General features: G+C 37.5%; 1 protein-coding gene across 7 annotated transcripts in view; it reads left to right on the top strand.

Moving 5' to 3' along the window:
- Positions 1-19,937, top strand: part of Syt1 (synaptotagmin 1) — a 544,812-nt gene that overhangs the window by 185,562 nt on the left and 339,313 nt on the right. For all 7 annotated transcript variants that reach the window (XM_008765353.4, XM_063263065.1, XM_017594679.3 and 4 more), the window contains one exon: positions 13,572-13,633. The gene's annotated coding sequence lies outside the window, so the exon portion shown is untranslated. The remainder of the gene's footprint in view (positions 1-13,571; positions 13,634-19,937) is intronic.

Here is a 19,937-nt window from a genome sequence, read left to right as displayed (position 1 = left end):
CTAAAACCCAGTAATGAGGAAATAGGAAAACAGCTAGTTTCAATGTTTCTTCTGTACTGAAAGGAAAAGCACAGATATTCATTTCAGAAAAATTAACATCCATGTTTGTACCGTAGACCTTAGTACCTGGGCAATCACAACTCTATCAGTTACATAGTAGGTGCTCACTACCTCTTAGAAAAGAAAAATATTTGCAGGTAAGATAGGCATAATGTTATATAGCCTTAACCCAAATACTGGGGAGCCTGAGGAAGAGGGATTGACAGTTTGAGGCCATCTCAGGCTGTAGAAAAATTTTCTGGTCTCAAAATATAAGGCTTTATCAACTCTTCCACTCAAAAAAAATGTTTAGATAGTATTAGGCATTTTACTACAATTGGTAAGTAGTAATAGAGCCTTCTAATTGTTCTAAAACATACCTATTTATTAAGCGCAGTATTAGAAAATAATAAAATTTATTCAGTAAGCTATAAAGTAAATAAGCATGATTTTGTAATTTGAAAATGTGATTCTTTCTCTTAGTAAAAAATACATTTGTTGCTGTTCTTATCTCAAGAGCAACAATATAGTAGAAACAGGTTGAAGAAATAGAAAATGCATGTAGAAACTGATTCCTGCCACTCACAAGGGAATAATAACACTAGATTTTCTGAGAGTTTCATATTAGTAATACTATATAATACCATTGTACATTATATATAATAAAACACTAGATTTCCTAAGAGTGTCATATTAGAAGAGTTCTTCATATGAATAGAACATGAACATGATGCCCTTGTGCAGGAAGCATTATAAGATGTGTAAGACTTTTAAAGTCCTACACGGTTGTAGCATTCATTCTTATTCATGGGTAATTTCTACTAATGCAGATATCAATTATGCTTTCAAACTTTTCAATGCTTCGCCTTTGTGTGTTACAAGTAGTGGAGATTGCTTCTGCTTTATAGCCGTTTTAAATGCATTGCAGATTGCATTGAAAGAGTCTGAGAAAATGATTCCATATGTCAGCATCAGCAATGAAAATAGTTTTCTTCTTTTTGCTCTTTTAATCTCAACCCTGCGCTAGTCTGATAGATTGTACAAATACTTTTGTTTTAATGATTGAATTTGTCCTGGGAAGTGGTAGTACTGGGGGAGACACATCATATGATAACTTCTCAGAAGTAAGTGACAGAAGTGGGGAAGAAAAGAGAGTATAAACCCAAACACACACTTAGTTCTCTTCTAACCATACAGATTCAGAAATATTTGCATTCTGACTTGGTGACTAATTTAAACTCACTTGTAAAATTAGAGTAATTAAAATATTTTCCATGCGTGTAATGCTATTCTCTAGCTAATGAACCCTGGATGAAGTTTTATTTATATAGATGTGCTATGTATGAACATACAAGTTTACAAGGTAATTAGAACTTAATTAATTAGTTACAGCTGCAATAAATATTTAAGAATGTCATTTTAAACAGTATCTTGCCCAAAGCTCTAAGAACTCTTATACTAACACTTTTTTGCAAGCAAAGATAATTTTATAACTAACTGTGCTATCAAGATGATGCTTGGGTATTCAGTTGTGGGAGAAGTTGTCAGCCAGATGTTGAGTTACTAGCTAGTACACAGAATCCATTTTAATAATTTTACCCGACTTTTTTTTCATGTAAGCCCTGACTTCCTTCTCACATTGCTAGTTATTCTTTGCATACAGATTGTCAATGCTATATACTTAATAAATCATGTCTTAAATTATCTTTCCTTCCAATTAATTTATGAAACATTGTTAAAGCACAATTTTTTTAAAAATGTATTAACTAAAGAATGAAAGGTGTTCTACCAGATTCCTTCACTCTATTAATCTTCTGAGTGTGTTCTTTTAAGAAATCCATACTTGTTCCGTATTGGTTCCTATGACATCAGTCTAAACCGACCTACAATATCTGCTTTTTAAGTTTATTTCTCTTTCCATTTTGTTCTCCTGAATCACAAGCAAATTGTCCATGTCACCATGACAGAAAGAATGGGGGAGCATGAGGCCCTTAAAATGCTAGAGCAGTTGCTGAGAGATATACCCTGATTCATAGGCAACAGAAATATAGAGAGACACTGGGCCTGCTGGGAGCTTTTTAAAATCTCCAAACCCACCTTCAGTCATGCATTTCCTCCAACAAGGCCACACCTACTCCAATGAAACCCAATCTCCTAATCCTTCTAATCCTTTTGTAGTGGTTTGAATAGGAATGGCCCCATAGACTCATGTTTTGAATGCTTGACCCATACAGAATACTATTAGGAGGTGTGGCCTGGATGGAGGAAGTGTGTCACTATGGGGACAGGCTTGGAGACCGCCTATGCTCAAGCTCTACCCAGGGTGAAACACAATCTGCTCCTGGCTGCTGCCTTTGGATCAAGTTATAGAGCTCTCAGCTCCAAGTTTCCATGCACCATGCCATGCTTCCCGCCATGATGATAATGGACTGACCCTTCAAAACTGTAAGCCAGCCCCAAATGTTTTGTTTTATAAGAGTTGCCTTAGTCTCATCGTCTCTTCACAGCAATAAAACCCTAAGACACTTTTCAAATAGTGCTACTCCCTTGTGATTCAAATTATACGAGTCTCTGGGACCCTTCTTATTCAAACCAACAAAAATCTTTATTTTTGAGTTGTAATAGATTGTGCCTAATGAGTTGGTCAGGTTTCTCATGTCAATGTACTCAATTAGCTCTTGTTTCTTTTTTAAAAAAAAAAAATTAGCATGGACATGGTTCAACACAGTAATAATCACTTAGGTTTATAAGTACTATAAAAAGTGCAAGAGAATCTTATATTTATGGCAAGACTCTCTACTTCACCTGTCTGATTCCAAGTCCATGTTCAGGTGACTTTCCTTGTTAGTGCTACTGGATGATTCTCATAGTAAACACGTCTCAGATTTAATTCTTCTTTATCTTACTTAGATTCGTCAATAGAAAAGCAGATGAGTTCATAGAAAATGAGCAAGATATAAGGCATGAACAGTGGCATGTGTCAGACAAATAGAGCAAAGTGTGATGTGTGATATGCTAAGCTTGTCTACTTTTGGAGGTCCTATTCATAATCAATATAGAGGGCATACTCACACATAGAGAAGATTATCAGCTATAACACTTTTACCGTCAGTGATCAAAAAGAATATTGAATTGACTTTATAAATCCCTACGTAAGATTATACATAATATAAACTAATATAGTGTTATGCAATGTACTTTAAAATTATCTCCATATCCATACAATGATGGTTTGACTAAGAAAATAAACATCCAGGGAAGCTTATTTGGAAGCTAGGCACATGCAATACAGTAAATTCCCAAATGAAACTCCTGATTCAAAATTGTAAAGACAGTAATAGTTCTAAAACTCTGGTGAATAGAAGTGTCCAATTGGTAATTTTTATTAAACATTTCCATACCGTGAAAAACCTATCTCCATATCATAAATAGATGAACCATAAGAGAAATGCCAAGAGCCTGTGTACACAGAAGTAATCCAGAGCATTAAAGTTAGGTCCTAGTGCAATTGTAGACGTGAGTCAGCTAGCTGTACCATCAGAGGAGTGAGGAAACCTGTTAGTAATGCAACATGGCTAGTATATAGAGAAAGGAGACTGACAGGGAGCTTCAGGAATTCCCTCTGTTCAACAGGCAGTAATTTCGAACTTCAAACATGCCAGACAATTATGGACTGTGACTTGACTGTAGTTAAATATGTTCTCTTGAGAAGCTTCCATTGCTACAGTATTAAAGACCAGCTATAACAGCAATGAATACCAGTGTAAATGTATGTGATTGAGATTATTATTGTATGTATCGGGCAATGACTTACGTGCTCTTTTGTATACCACTAAGCTCCTAGAATGGTACCCTAGGAAAGTTGTCAAATTTGCCCGTGAGAGACATGGGGTATTGGCTTCACTTTTAACAACAGGATTGTGATTTGTCTTTGTCTCAGGCAAGGTTTTCTGTTCAACCTCACCCAATCAAGTTTACAATTCTTAATGTAGATAGCATTTAAATTATTTAATTATCTTGGTGTTTTCATTTGGATCGCTATTGTTTGTAATATTAAAAAATCCACATGTGGTAGACTTCATTAAAATTATTAAGGTGAGTTATTATATGGCGGGGTTTTTGTTGTTGATGATGATGTTACCCTCTGTTTGAAAAGTATATAAATTATGATGCTTAAAATAATTTTATTTTTAAAAATTAAGGATAAAGTAGCAATGAGATCATGCACTTGAACATTATAAAACCAAGCAAATCCCCTTGCTATAAAGTATATAATTCCAAAGTAATTATATCTCCAAATTGAAAGTTGGTTTCTCATTGAGTTTTGTATTAGAAAGCCAAAACCAACCATTATAATCCCCTCATAGAATCCTATCTCCCATAAAATTTGTGTGCTTTGCAGGGATTACCCTGATATTCTCAAACATATTCTTTTGTCAGTGAAAATGAGTTGCCATTCACATTAGACATCTGAAGGATCAGAGAGTGGAGGCTGTGAAAACAGCTCGCCCACATTATTACCACACTTGATCTGTAGCTATTCTCACTATTATTTCATTTCCTGGGTGAGAGGAGTCTGAGATTCTCTTTTATACTAGGCAAAATAGTGTCAGCTTTTAATGTGAAATCCTATTGAATTCTGCCACAATTCTCAGATGGTCGTGCACCTAACTGCTAATTCCAGAGAAACATTTAGTGTGACCAAACTGTATTCCCCTTCCTATTTTGATTTCCTCCAGTTTTTTTCCCCAAACCATAGTTGTTTTCCTCAAATTCTACTGAATTCTACTGAGCCAGAGTTTTATGGGGGGCTGCATTGATGTCTATTTCAACAGAAAAATTAATTCATATTGGATCTACACGTGGCAAGCATCTTTATGAGCATGCCCTCCTTCCTTTTCATTCTTACAGATCACGTAATTTTCTTCTGTGAAAAATAATCTTTAAGCTATCAGGCCCAAACCATGACCTAAAACACATCCAGTTTCAGAATATAAATTCCATCATGTTCTTTGGCAGTCTTCCTTTCTTTTTTTTTTCCTTTGGAGCTGGGGACCGAACCCAGGGCCTTGCACTTGCTAGGCAAGCGCTCTACCACTGAGGCAAATCCCCAACCCCGGCAGTCTTCCTTTCTAAATATGAGGTGGAACATTTTTTCCCATCTTGGGAGTTGGCACGTTGTTTTGGTTTTGAGAGGTTGTTTGTTTGAGACAGGGTATCACTATGTACACTTGGCTTTCTAGGACTCACTATGTAGACCAGGATATCCTTGAACTCATAGAAATCAGCCTGCCTCTGCTCCCTAAGAGCTGGGACTAAAGGCATGCACCACCATGCCAAGCATAATTGATCCAAAGTACATTTAAAATGTTTTACTTCAAGAGATTTTGAAATTGAGCTGTTATCCATTTTTTGAGAAGTTCAAATATTCCTCTATGTATTTAATTATTTGAATCTGTTGAGTAAACTGGCAATGAACAGATTAACAGGACAAAACCATACAAATTTAATTGATCATAGTTTTACAACTTTACAGTGGAGCTCTTAGAAGACCCAATGACACTGAATGAAGACCTCTTTTTATACTTATGATCGGTAAAGCATGGGTAGCTATGTGAAACGTGGTTAGATGAAGAGAGATTGGTCCAATAGTGATCGACCCAGGGGCAATGGTAATAGGCAAGCAAGACCTCCCTATAGCTCTCATCCACCCACAAGGCTAAGCCCTTTAAGATGTAGGTTTTATGCCCTATAATCTAACAATGCACCTCAGAGCATTCCTTTGTGACTGTACTTTACATAAACTATGAGGATAGTGTCATACCAGTGATTTTAAGTATTCTGGCTTTAGGAAAGGGGTAATCTGCTTCTGTGAGCTGCATTGGATAAGAGAGATTGGAATTTCTCTAGCTTGCCACTGGGGAGAATAAGAAATGCAAAGATCAAAGGAAATCATAGCTTCTGGACATTAACCAGGGCATCCTTTCCTGGCATCCAACAGCCTAAGACTGTCCAATGCAGCTGTTGCTGAGTATGGACTTCAGGTTTCTGACTCATCTCAGAAAGCTTTTACCCACTGATCTCCTTGCATGGTTATTTCAACTTGCTTTCCATGACCTGTTGACTCTTAATTTTGAGAAAATGGGGGCCTCGTGACCATATGGTTTTCTTTACTACCTATGATGATTCTTTGGGAATTACATGGAAATAGATACTCTGCTGTTAAAACATAACATAAAAAAAATGTCTTCCAAGTCTTACCATCAATGCATCCTCGGGAGAATGGGGGGAGGCTGTCTGTCTACATGGAATCATCCTGAGGAGAATATGTTTTATAAATCTGAGTGCCATTTAATTTAGAAATTGTGATATTCAGACACTTTCAAGAACTTTCCATGTTGAGAGGCGAAAACTCCACTTGTATGTAGGTATAAGCACAGATATTTATAGTTAGGGTGCATGTCAGTTTAATATAGTATGTAACAATAATTTAAAAAGAAGCTAAAAAGAGAAATTGAGGGAGGAGTATGATATGGGAAGGCTTGAGGGAAGAAAGGGAAAGAAGGAAGTGATATCATTACATTATAATTTCCAAAAGTAAAAATAAAAAGTGTATTATACTTGCTTGGAAAGCTTTGATTTTTTTAAAGCTTTAGCTCCTTAAATGTTAAACATATTCAACTACTTTTATAAAGAATATATCAATAAATCCATAGATAGAGTTTGACTGCATTTTTCTACATGAAGTACTGAAGATTATAAGCTGATGTCAGTATGTTTCAAGATGGTATACCTGATCCATGATATACAAAGACCCAAGGAAAGGGTTTTCTACCTTCTCGAAGTCTATCAACGATAGCACAGCAACTGTGCCGCTAGGTAACAACTGGATTTAGATGCTGACAGAACTGAATTTAGATCCTGGCTCCAACACTTAGTACAAGGAAGTTGTGAATTTCACTGGCTCATATGTAAGTCAAGATATTTCACACCTACATCACCTCATCCCTGTGATGTTGGGTGTTATAAACAGAAGCAGTCTACTGAGTGTGCTCTCTTAAGTAGCAGATATAATTTTCCAACTCTTTTGCTTTTTTCCAAACTAAGCATGTTATCTCTTACAATATATCCTGACAAGGATAGTTTCTATCATCTAGTTTCTGCGATGTACAGCAGAGGAAAGCCAAAGAACTCTTCCTCTAGGGCTATGAGGATGTCCTGGTGGACTGAAAATCTTGCTACTACGGCTACCATGGGAGATGTACTCACAGCACAAGTAAATGTACTCACAGCACAAGTGACGAAGCACAGAACTAGAGTGACCTCATGCAGTGTTCTAACATCTCCTTTATGTATGCTTCCCAACATAATGGGTTTGAACTTGTAGCAAAGCAAGGTCTACATGAATCACTTTCCTCTCTGTCAGCCTATATTTTTCTAGATAATTGCTACCCTATCCTTCCTACTCAAACACTCAGAAACTCAAGAGATCAGAATCCAAATATTCTCATTTCTTATTGGTTTCTCCACTGTCCATCCAGTTCATTCATATGTATGTATGTGTGTGTGTGTGTATATATATATATATATATATATATATATATATATATATATATATATAAATTGAAACTGTAGGGAAAGATATTATATATATATAAATTGAAACTGTAGGGAAAGATATATGGGGATGCTTACCTTGCTTTATAAAACTATTCATAAGAGTACAGCTGGTGTTCCCTGGCAAAATGTTTCTCTGACTTAGATGAGGCTCTCAGGTTTTATCTCCATCTAAAAAACTACTAAGCCAGAGACAAAGCTCTGAGCTTGACCCTGTTCTTTCCAGTCCTTCCATGTATCTTCCTTTACGTTTGTATTACCTCTATTAATCCAATACTCCCTTAACCCAGAGGTACAAATACTGAATCCATATATGTGTTTGCTGAAGTGGTCTTGGTTTGAACAGAACTCATAAGACATACTGTGTTCTAATAAAGCTAAGGAAACTGCTTTTCTTCCTCTCAGCAGAAGATGAAATCCCAGTGTCCAAATATCCTGCCTTAGCTCATGTGCTTTTAAGAATACGTTAGACTTTACTCATTAAATATCTGTGTACCTTCCACCCTCAAATCATAAGTACCGGGCCCCATCTTTACTAAAATGTGTGTGAGAATTGGACAGTGATTAGCAAGGTAAGGTAGAGATGCTTAAAATCACCAGTTAGGTTCAATGATGGGAAGACATTTTTTGGTAGCAGCCAGGCACCATTCCTGATCATGTCTGAGCTCAGAGCCCACCCTTTTTTCCCCCACCCATATGGAATATTGACTGGACATCAACTTATTTTTAACTACCTCATTTAAAGGAACTATCTCTAGTTGCAAAGAAAAAATCATCACAGCTTAAATAGGGACGTAGAGCAATTATGTGCTAGCATCACTGAACTGTGCTCCAGAATGGAGGGCCAGACAAATCATAAGAACAAAGAGATACAAGGAAGCCCATGTTAGGAAGGAAGACTTCATGAGTGTGTCAGAAAGTCTGTCAGGTAAGACCTGAGCCTGAGATCTTTCCTTGGGATTTTTATAGACCCTGAGTTTCTCCAACTTTCTCTTCTCCAAGGTGGGCATTCCAAGTTCTACAGAGTATAAAACATTTGTCTAAACTCCAGGAACTTGATACCTTATTTTTGAACATTATTTCTCTTCTTTGGGACTCTAGATGAGATGCAAGGCATGATGTCATTCTAGTTGTAATAAAATAAAAACACCAGACAAAGACTTCTTCATCTGCATATTTTTGTCAGTTATCCATGTAAATGTCACTTCATGCGTACAAAAGCCATAAGCCACCTCTGCATAAAAGCCTTTTATTCAGTAGGATTTATTTTTCATTACGTGACTGAATGGATTACTCCATTATACACATCTTTTCTGTGTTCTCCATTTTGCCTCATGTAGAGCTCACATCAGAATATTATCTCCTACAGAAATGTTCCCAGTTGACTGTTTTAATAAACGGAACTATATACAGAAGTGTTTCTACCTGGAAGGCTCCTTGGAGAATGACCTTTTCCCACTTTCATTTCACAGATGATGAGACTGGGGTCAGACTAGATGAAGTGATTTGCTTGCCTAGGGTCAAACACTGGATAGAGGAAGAATCAAAAAATATATAAGATGAAACAGAATTTGCCTTTTTTTCTGTATACAGTATTGTTCGTTCAACAAACATTTATATGACAGGAACTGTTCAAGGAATGCCAAGCGAGGCAGCCCTAGGCACTCTACCACTCCTGTTGTTATAATTCTGCAAAGATTTCTCTCCCAGGTGTGTGCAGTGGGATATCCTGCTATATTTTTTGTTGTAGTTTCATTTCTTTATGCTTTGATAGTGCCCTTATCTTTACTGAGCCCCCATTAACTTCTCCCAAGTTTCCCATTTAATTAATTCCTATCCTCTTTTCCAAGATACAGTATGGCTCCTCCATTCTGCCTCATTATCATCCCTCCCCACTCCAAAATAATTATTTTGAGTTTAATGAAAATGTTAAACATGGTTGAACCCAGCGTGTGATTATCATAATTCCAACAGCCAACAAATGCTTTAGTATTTATTGACTTGTAAAATAAAGTGTCACGACAACAAAAAAAGTAGCTTCTTTATTGTTACCCCTCATTTTTCCTTCTCATTAAAAAAAAAACAACAAAACAAAAAAAATCTTTCTGTCATAACTAGGATAGTTTGGTAGATATAAATGGCCGCAAAAACGATCAGACACAGAAGAGGAAGAGGAGGAGGAGGAGGAGGAGGAAAATAGAAACGTTTTCTCATTCTAAAATTAGTCATCTTTTCCAGACAAAATCAATATGGGAACATTTATGCCTTTTATAGAGACCTATGAGAAGTACCATAGGTACCTACCATGATGGCAGTTACTTAGAAAGCATTTGCTTTGCTTTTCGTGGCAGTGTTCCTCTGTGTAGCCCTAGCTGTCCTAGAACTCACTCTGTACAACAGGCCAACACTGAACCTAGAGATCTGCCTGCCTCTGTCTCTGGAGTGCTTGGTTTAAAGGTGTGCACCGGCACTTCCGAGCTTGGAAAGCATTTCTTACTGCACTCCTTCACTTGATAGATTGTGTAATTTTCACTCTCCAATCCTTTCTATTATTACAGAAAAACATGTTTATCTTCTATAATTATATATAAAACAAAATTATACTTAGTGAACAAACTAAAAATAGCCACAGTCCTTTTTAATAATATAGGAGTAGTGAAAATGGCATTATGTTTTAGTTAAAATATATTTTGAAGGTAGTTTTATAGTCTATTATTGATTGGTTCTCTCTAATTCTAGATCCTTAACAAAAAGAACACAAACAATTCACGTCTGCATGAGCCCTTGTGTGGACTCATTAACTGTTTGCACTACTGTCCTACACCATCATTCTCTCGCTCTCTTTCTCTGTTCATGTGTCTGTCTGTCTGTCCGTACCTCTAAGTAAATATGCATAGACACAGTCTACTTTTACAATAGCCATAAATCGTTTATAAGATGTAATTCTAATCAAAATTCTATTTACAAAATTAAACAATCTACAATATGTTTTAGGTTTTACCAATTCTACAAATATTTAATTTTTTGAAAGATATACACACAATATATATAATCCATTCATATAATATCTATTGTATATATTTGACTAGTATATTTTCAACCCCTTGAATTTGCATTGAGGACTTGGGATTTCCTAACATCTTACTTTATTGTATATTCCTGTGTGTTTTCTGGGATCAGCATATATTCTTACATTGCAGAGGATAGTTATCAAAGATGGGCACTTATCCTACTGACACACGACCATTGCCTAATTTGCAGTTCATGGTTTAACTTCTTTGGCTGTAGCAATGATGTTGATGGCAACTAGTTTCTCCTCATAGCCCCGCCTTTGATCTTGAACCTAATCTGGTCATGCAATGTTCTCTGTTTGTTTGTTTGTTTGCTTGTTTGTTTGTTTGTTTTTATTTACTTATTTAAAATTATTATTTATGTATCTAACAGCTTACATATACTCAGTCAATAATGACCTGGATAATGCCCTGTTTTCTAGCAATATCTGCTTGCTGCCTGTTCTTCCAAGAATACAAATGTGAGCCAAAAGATTTCTAACCAAATCCCTTAGGATTAGGAAAAAAAATCTGTGCTAAGAGCATTACTGCTCAGCCTTACATGTCCTAGCCATGAGTTTTAGCATTTCTGTCAGACGAGGTCCAAAAGGGAAGGCCTTGAGTGTGTCAATATTTTACAGTTTTGACATGCGAAGCTTTGGGATCCGGCTTCTGTCATGGGTTGCTTGATGTAGATCTGAACAGGTAACACTTGTAAATAGCCTCCTTGCAAGATTGCATAGCATGCCCTCACTCCAAGCCTATGTGAGTGTCTAACAGGAGGCCATGTTAGTGAATGCTCAGTTAAGTGTCTGCATGAGAACAAAGACTTGCGATATCTAAAAAATAAAGTTTGCCTCTCGGTGTTGATTATTGTCATTATTGAAAATAAGCATATTTCAAAGAGATTTAGAGCTTCTCTTTTTAAATCTCCAACATAAAAAAATTACTGTGGATGGTTCCCTGCCTGTTTAAATAAAAGGCAAACAAGTAAAGTATTTACAGTGTTTCTGGTGTCTAAAGCGTTTTTGGGTTTGGCTTATTTTGTCCAGCATCGAAAGAGCTGTAAGTTGCGGATAGCTTGCTCTCTATCTGCATATCAACCAATAACAATCTTGGAGCTTCTTTTCCTCTTTGTCAAGCCTACAGAGATGGAAATAGCAATTAGACTTCATCAGTTTTGTTGGATTTGAGTGTATCTAACATTTTATAAAAAAATATGTAAACATGGCAAAACAGACATTATTTTTTTTAAGTCCCATGCCAAGTCCTAAGAGAAACAAGCCTCAATACAAGAAATTAGCTGAGTGGACCTAGTGGTTGTCTCTGCCTCACTTCCACCAACATGCAAATAAGGGATGAACGGCCCACAGCCATGATGCAGCCTGTTTCTGTTTTATTTTCCCTGTGGATTAAAGAGAAGGCATTTATACATGAAAGAGACTGCAATTGGCTACCATAAAAACACTATATACACCCACATGCAGAGCATGGGTTTAGTATAAAACAGTCTTTTGTTCCCTACAGTAGAGAAAGCTTGCCCATTTATCCTTATGACAGATATGCATATAAAATCAAAATGAAACCAAAGCTCTGTGGAGAGCATAAGTCACCAAAGCTGTTTAATCCTTTCACAGCATCCCTTAGGGAAGCCCGGCCCTCTGTGAGTAATAACACTAAGTACATAGAACATCAAACCTTCTCTTGTATGTTGACAGACTGCGCTTATTTTTTCCTATCACGTTTTCCAGTTTCTTATAAAGTGCTGCACATCACTGTAATTTTTACATGCATACACATAGAATCTTGTTTTAGGTTTCACATCAATAAAATACGGCAGTCCAATAAATGGACTGTGGCTTGAAATCATATGTTAAGAGGTGGCCGGGTAAGTCTAAGTGATTTTTAACAACAGTGTAGCTCATGAATTCTAGTGGAAAACAGTTGGGTCTCAAGTAGAGACGAAATGAAAGCAGCCCTCAGAGATTGAACAGATGCAGTGAGTGTGGTTTGGAAGGCAGAGCTGTCACTTCAGATCTGGTCCACTCAGCACCTCCATAAGCCAGGAGCGGGAGAGGCTGTCACCATGACATTTACTTCATCCTGGTGAACAGACCAGAGTGCTTATGGAGAACCTATTTTTAAATATGCTATTGTTTGTTGGTTTTGAACATCACATTCTGAGAACTGAAAATGGAGTGGAAGGTACTTTTCCCCAGTACTGTTAAAGTTTCATTTCTGAGCTCCTAGCTTGTCAGACCAAGTCAGAAGCTCTTGATCACATTACGTCATTTACTAAATTAAGGCAACTCTGATATTGACACTTGGAAAGAACGTTAAATTCTTATTCTCAGAGACTAACTTAAGTACAGTATATTCAATATACTAATGTGACTCACATTTATCCTGTTTGATGGGTTTATATATCTGTATACATGCGTGTTTATAGATGTAGCCCATGTGCTATACTAGGATTAGGTAACATCTAAACCATTATTAAGGTCTGAAAGGTAGAACAACAGGCATGATATATTGTAGGTTCTCTAACTCCAGGAAAATATCTAAGATTTGAGCTCAGCCTTTCTCATTTTCATTTTTTAAAACACTCTACAAGGAGCATAATGGTATAACAATGTTTTACAAAATGACTATATAAATTATCCGTAGTCCTGATCAAACTCTTAAGTCTTTTAAAGTTCTAATTTTTCCTGCATGATATTGTGCATGCAAAATATTCATGATGATGCCATAGTTTGTACTTAGATGGGCATATTGCAGGAATCGCGATGAGAAATATTAATAAAGTTAATGTCCTATTTAAGAGGATCTCCAGTGACTCTTTTATGTATTCTTTTTTCTTTTTAGATTGAAGAAAGATTCCGAGAAGAACAAAACCCCCCAAATACTCCATAATACCCTGCAGAACAGTAAGTGTTTTAATGTCAAAATAATTACACATGGCCTTCTGCAGAATAAGATCATCTTCTGCACAAATATTTTCCTTCCTAATTTTTAAGATTAGAAAGCAGAATAGCAAGTAAGCAGTGCCTTCTGGAACTCAATTTCGATTCACTGGAGTCCACTGGAAACGATTTATCCTCTAATCCTCTTAGATAAATAGGCAGGTAATCTGTGCGAAACATCTCTGCTGCTGAAATATTTAGGTTGACTCCATATATTTTTGAGTAACATTGACTCATTCCTAAAGGAAAGAACTGCAAAAACGTAATAAGCACAAGTGATTAGCTTACTTTTAGGCAAAGAAATGTATTCATTTTAGAAAAATTTAAAAGGTTAATATGGCTGGCTTACTTACTGTCGTTAAACAGAAATATATAAAATAATAATATAAGGAGGGTTAAATGTTTTAGTTTACTCTTATTCTACTTCCTTCCAGTTTTCTCGAGACTTAACTGTGAAATGTATTTTCTTCTTTAGCTATGACTTTCTAGCAGTAATATTTCTCTTTTTATTAGCCAGAGTTATGTATACCTTGATGTCATCATTTTGTGGGAGATTGGTGACATCATAAAGCATACTGAGATACAAACAACTACAAAGTTTGAATATGTGAATATCAAAACCAGTAGAGAGAGATAAAAACGTCAGAGTCCACACTAATGACCTGCATCATATGAAATGAATAGTATGGTTGATTTAAAAAGAGCTGGAAATTGTAGTTCTCCAAAGCTCCAAACAGGAAGGTCATCATTTTTCAGATCCCTAGCTGTGACCTCACTGTGAAAGTGATCAGTGACCACTTTCACTTTCCCTAGTTATGCACACTCTCTATCTACTACTCGAGTTCATCAATAATCTTCCCTGTGTTTCCAGTTGTGGTTTGCAGTAGGATTTAATTAGGCACAATTTGGAAGGTTCACATTCTTATAATGAGACTTGTTTCTTTATTTTGAATAACCCTGAAGAAGATAGTTTGTTTTCAAGAAAGAGCGTGTGCCCCTTCTTTGGGCATCACTGAGACTTGGGACAGCTGGTCATCTCAGCTTTTGAGTGTCTTCAATTTAACCAGCGTTGATTAAGTCACTCAGAAATAACCACATGGACAATAAAAAAAAAAACCTGAATTTAATATAAATGTATATAGCTTTGTACTTGTAATTTCTTCCATTAATTTACATTAATATATTTATGGATACAAATACTCTGAATTCTAATGTTAGAAGATAGGTGTGTTTCATGTAAACTTTAGTCTCTAAAAGGACTGCTATGTCAGAGTCGTCAGTGTACCTACTAAAGCATGAGAGGCAAACAAAGACACTGGCCATTTCCTGATGCATACTGAATTAATCCTATCAGCAAGAAGAAAGTTCTTATTAGTTACATTAGAATTAAAAAGATGAGTGTAAAAGTTTTGACACAGGAGAGTCATGCAAACCTTTATAACACTGTCTTAGAGTTCATAGCTTAAGGGGAAGAAATATCTGATAATTAAACTATTACTAGAAAAAAGTTTGGAGTCCATGGCATTTATATTTCACAAAAGTTTTGTGATTAGAAGAGGACTCAGAGATAAAGGGCTGTTGAAATGGTTTTTAATAATAATTTCCCTCTCTTATCTCTGAGTGCTCAGTAACACTCTGAAGAACATTATAGCCCTCACTCGTTGATTATGCTAGATAATGATAATAACAGAGAAGAAACATCAAAAAATCATTCAGATACTCAGGCACATTCCTTGGGAACTATTCATATTATTCTAGATTTGCTAAATCTCACTAAATACGTATGGGAGTTGATGTTCTCTCCACAACTCTTATTAATGGCCTTACTTTCCTGGGACAGAAAACGAAGCATGAAGCTTCCATTTTACTAAGAAAGACTCTCCTAGAAAGGAGATGTTAACCAAAATGTTGTTCTGTGAATTGCTCTGTGAATAAATATTATTTGAAAATCATCCTCGTAAGTTTCATTGAGTCCAATCTCTCATTATTACAAGTCTTATGTCACTGTTACCAAAACTGTAAGCCTGGGTGGGGTTTGAGAGTCATGATGTGGCAGCTGGGGTATGGCGTGATAGTCCCACAGAGCTAGGAGAAACATGGAGGGGGAGGCAGGCTTTGCCTGAGCTCTTGTATCTAACAACAGGACTGAGGATTCTGATCTAATTAGCCAACATTTTTTCTACGTGTAATGTTGACTAAAAGTACTTATTTAGAGAGTGATGGTAGATGAATAGATGGATAGATGAAATACAAAGAAAAGAAGAGGACAAGGAGGATAGGGATAGGGGAGAGAGGAGAGAGAGGAGGGAGGAGAGAGAAGAGAGGAGAGAGGAGGGGAGGGAAGGGGAAGAAGGTCAAGCCAACCCTTTGGTGTTGGTTGTAGATACTCTACTAGACATGGAATTTATTTCATTTGACTGTAAAACAGATGATGAAAATGAGGACTAAATACTACATGAAGCAAATAGATTAGGGTTAGTGTTAAAAACCAGTCTTTATTTTTCCCTTCTCAGGTTACCACTCTCAGCACAGACAACTTGCAAAGGCAAAGTTGTTTTTCTGTTCTCTATAGATGACGACATGCAGTAGGGGTAGTAGGGAAAAAACAAACAGCTCTTTTATTGACTTGTAGTGAGAAGTAATCTTTTCAAGATCCCCATCTTATAAACAGTAGTCAAATTACTTCATGATTTTACTCAATAGTTTAAAAAATCAAAATGTAATTTGTAATTTTTGTTTTCTTTCCTTGGGACCTTGGTTTAAAAAGCTAAAGAATATGTCCCTGATACAAGGTATTTTTTTTCTGAGACACCAGAGAAGTTATCTTGGACAATGTTATTGTAGTTAACTATCTTCGGGACCTTCTCTGGGTTCAAATTCCAGCTGCCTCATTCATTCGCCTGCTATCCAGGGCAATGTAGTATGCCTCTACTTATCTGAGATCCTCCACTGAGTGCCTGTGGTCATTGAGTCACAGGTCTGCTGTCTTCGAGTGGTACAGTAAGCATGTTCTGCATTAGAATTTCCTTCTTATAATGACGACTTGAAAAAGCAATCTAGCCTGTTTCTAGAAACGTACGTTTATTTGTTTTTTATTGGTGATTCCATTTGTATTTTCTTTTGTTCTGAAAAACTTCTGAGTCTTCTGTGATTCAGAAACCTCAGGAGTTGCTATGGAAAAAATACATGGAGGAACTCCTTCAGAGATCATTGTAATTTAAAATACATGTGTAGAGTTCAAAGTCACCGAGGTTAAAGGGAGTGGCTCAGCGTCTGAATTTTGATCCTTTATCATTCAGGACTACTCACTACTCTGCGGGCTGCAGCTCGCTATCAGGCAGAATTGTAACTATCAATGCTTATGCAATTCAAGTCCCATTTCTACCACTTGCTGGCTCTGTGTCTCCAAGCCCAAAGGACAAACACCTCCTCGGTCTCCTCTACCAAAGTGAAAGTAACCTTCATTTTATAGGTTTTATAGGAGAATAGCAAGGCGTGTTCGTTAACTGCCTATTGCAAATGTTCATACAACAGCGTCAGTAAATAGTAATTTAATAAGTGCTAGTCTCCCTTGGAAATATCAAAGGAGCATTCTTTTAGAGTTGTACAACTTTTACCCATCAGGAGGGGGTAAAGGAGAAGGGAGCAATGAAGGAAAAAGAAGGGGAGGTAGAGGCTGGCTGAATTTCTCTTCCTCCTTAAAGCAAATGTCGATATTTGACCTGGAAGTGCAGGGTGGCCCCCTTCCATAGTATTCAGAGGAGGCTCAAAGCTTTTGATTGTCTCCTAGGCCCAGAAGTGAGCTAAATCAACAGGCACTATGAAGCTAAGGGTGCCAGACAGGCTTACTTTGCTTCTCACCTCCAAATTATTACTGCTTTGAAAATTCTACACATAAATTTGCCTGTCCCATTGTTACAGAGGGAGCAGTCCAAAGCACTGGGCAGCTTTGTTTGTTTGGTTTGTTTCTTCTTTTTTTTAATTTTTATATAATAGATCTAGACCAAATTTTCCTTCCCTCCACTCTGCTCAGCTCCTGCAGCACCTCTTCTCTTCCCCAGATCCTCTCTCCCTCTTTTCTTCTTTAGAGAAGAGCCTCCAAGAGATACCAGACCTTCAGGTATTTGCAATAAAAACTACAAAAGTATCCTCCCACCAAAACTAGATATGAGATACTAAAATTGCTTATTTTTATTAGTGTGCTCCTATGATAAAGAATATCTACATTTTTTTTCATTTTTTTTAATTTATTTAATACGTAATAATAATTCTTTGGTTTCCCGGTAAACATCCCCCTCCCCCCTCCCCTTCCTTATGGGTGTTCCCCTCCCAACCATCCCCCCATTGCCACCCTCCCCCCTCCCCTTCCTTATGGGTGTTCCCCTCCCAACCATCCCCCCATTGCCACCCTCCCCCCAACAGTCTAGTTCACTGGGGGTTCAGTCTTAGCAGGACCCAGGGCTTCCCCTTCCACTGGTGCTCTTACTAGGATATTCATTGCTACCTATGAGGTCAGAGTCCAGGGTCAGTCCATGCATAGTCTTTAGGTAGTGGCTTAGTCCCTGGAAGCTCTGGTTGCTTGGCATTGTTGTACATATGGGGTCTCGAGCCCCTTCAAGCTCTTCCAGTTCTTTCTCTGATTCCTTCAACGGGAGTCCTATTCTCAGTTTAGTGGTTTGCTGCTGGCATTCGCCTCTGTATTTGCTGTATTCTGGCTGTGTCTCTCAGGAGAGATCTACATCCGGCTCCTGTCGGTCTGCACTTCTTTGCTTCATCCATCTTGTCTAATTGGGTGGCTGTATATGTATGGGCCACATGTGGGGCAGGCTCTGAATGGGTGTTCCTTCAGTCTCTGTTTTAATCTTTGCCTCTCTCTTCCCTGCCAAGGGTATTCTTGTTCCCCTTTTAGAGAAGGAGTGAAGCATTCACATTTTGATCATCCGTCTCAAGATTCATTTGTTCTAGGCATCTAGGGTAATTCAAGCATTTGGGCTAATAGCCACTTATCAGTGAGTGCATACCATGTATGTCTTTCTGTGATTGGGTTAGCTCACTCAGGATGATATTTTCCAGTTCCAACCATTTGCCTACGAATTTCATAAAGCCGTTGTTTTTGATAGCTGAGTAATATTCCATTGTGTAGATGTACCACATTTTCTGTATCCATTCCTCTGTTGAAGGGCATCTGGGTCCTTTCCAGCTTCTGGCTATTATAAATAAGGCTGCAATGAACATAGTGGAGCACGTGCCTTTTGTATATGTTGGGGCATCTTTTGGGTATATGCCAAAGAGAGGTATAGCTGGATCCTCAGGCAGTTCAATGTCCAATTTTCTGAGGAACCTCCAGACTGATTTCCAGAATGGTTGTACCAGTCTGCAATCCCACCAACAATGGAGGAGTGTTCCTCTTTCTCCGCATCCTCGTCAGCATCTGCTGTCACCTGAGTTTTTGATCTTAGCCATTCTCATTGGTGTGAGGTGAAATCTCAGGGTTGTTTTGATTTGCATTTCCCTTATGACTAAAGATGTTGAACATTTCTTTAGGTGTTTCTCAGCCATTCGGCATTCCTCAGCTGTGAATTCTTTGTTTAGCTCTGAACCCCATTTTTTGTTTTGGTTCTTTTTTTTTCGGAGCTGGGGACCGAACCCAGGGCCTTGCGCTTCCTAGGTAAGCGCTCTACCACTGAGCTAAATCTCCAGCCCTTGAACCCCATTTTTTAATAGGGTTATTTGTCTCCCTGCGGTCTAACTTCTTGAGTTCTTTGTATATTTTGGATATAAGGCCTCTATCTGTTGTAGGATTGGTAAAGATCTTTTCCCAATCTGTTGGTTGCCGATTTGTCCTAACCACGGTGTCCTTTGCCTTACAGAAGCTTTGCAGTTTTATGAGATCCCATTTGTCGATTCTTGATCTTAGAGCATAAGCCATTGGTGTTTTGTTCAGGAAATTTTTTCCAGTGCCCATGTGTTCCAGATGCTTCCCTAGTTTTTCTTCTATTAGTTTGAGTGTATCAGGTTTGATGTGGAGGTCCTTGATCCACTTGGACTTAAGCTTTGTACAGGGTGATAAGCATGGATCGATCTGCATTCTTCTACATGTTGACCTCCAGTTGAACCAGCACCATTTGCTGAAAATGCTATCTTTTTTCCATTGGATGGTTTTGGCTCCTTTGTCAAAAATCAAGTGCCCATAGGTGTGTGGGTTCATTTCTGGGTCTTCAATTCTATTCCATTGGTCTATCTGTCTGTCTCTGTACCAATAACATGC

This window comes from Rattus norvegicus, chromosome 7, assembly GCF_036323735.1.
Source record: "Rattus norvegicus strain BN/NHsdMcwi chromosome 7, GRCr8, whole genome shotgun sequence".
Lineage (NCBI taxonomy): Eukaryota > Metazoa > Chordata > Mammalia > Rodentia > Muridae > Rattus > Rattus norvegicus.
This window is presented reverse-complemented; position numbering and strand designations above follow the sequence as displayed.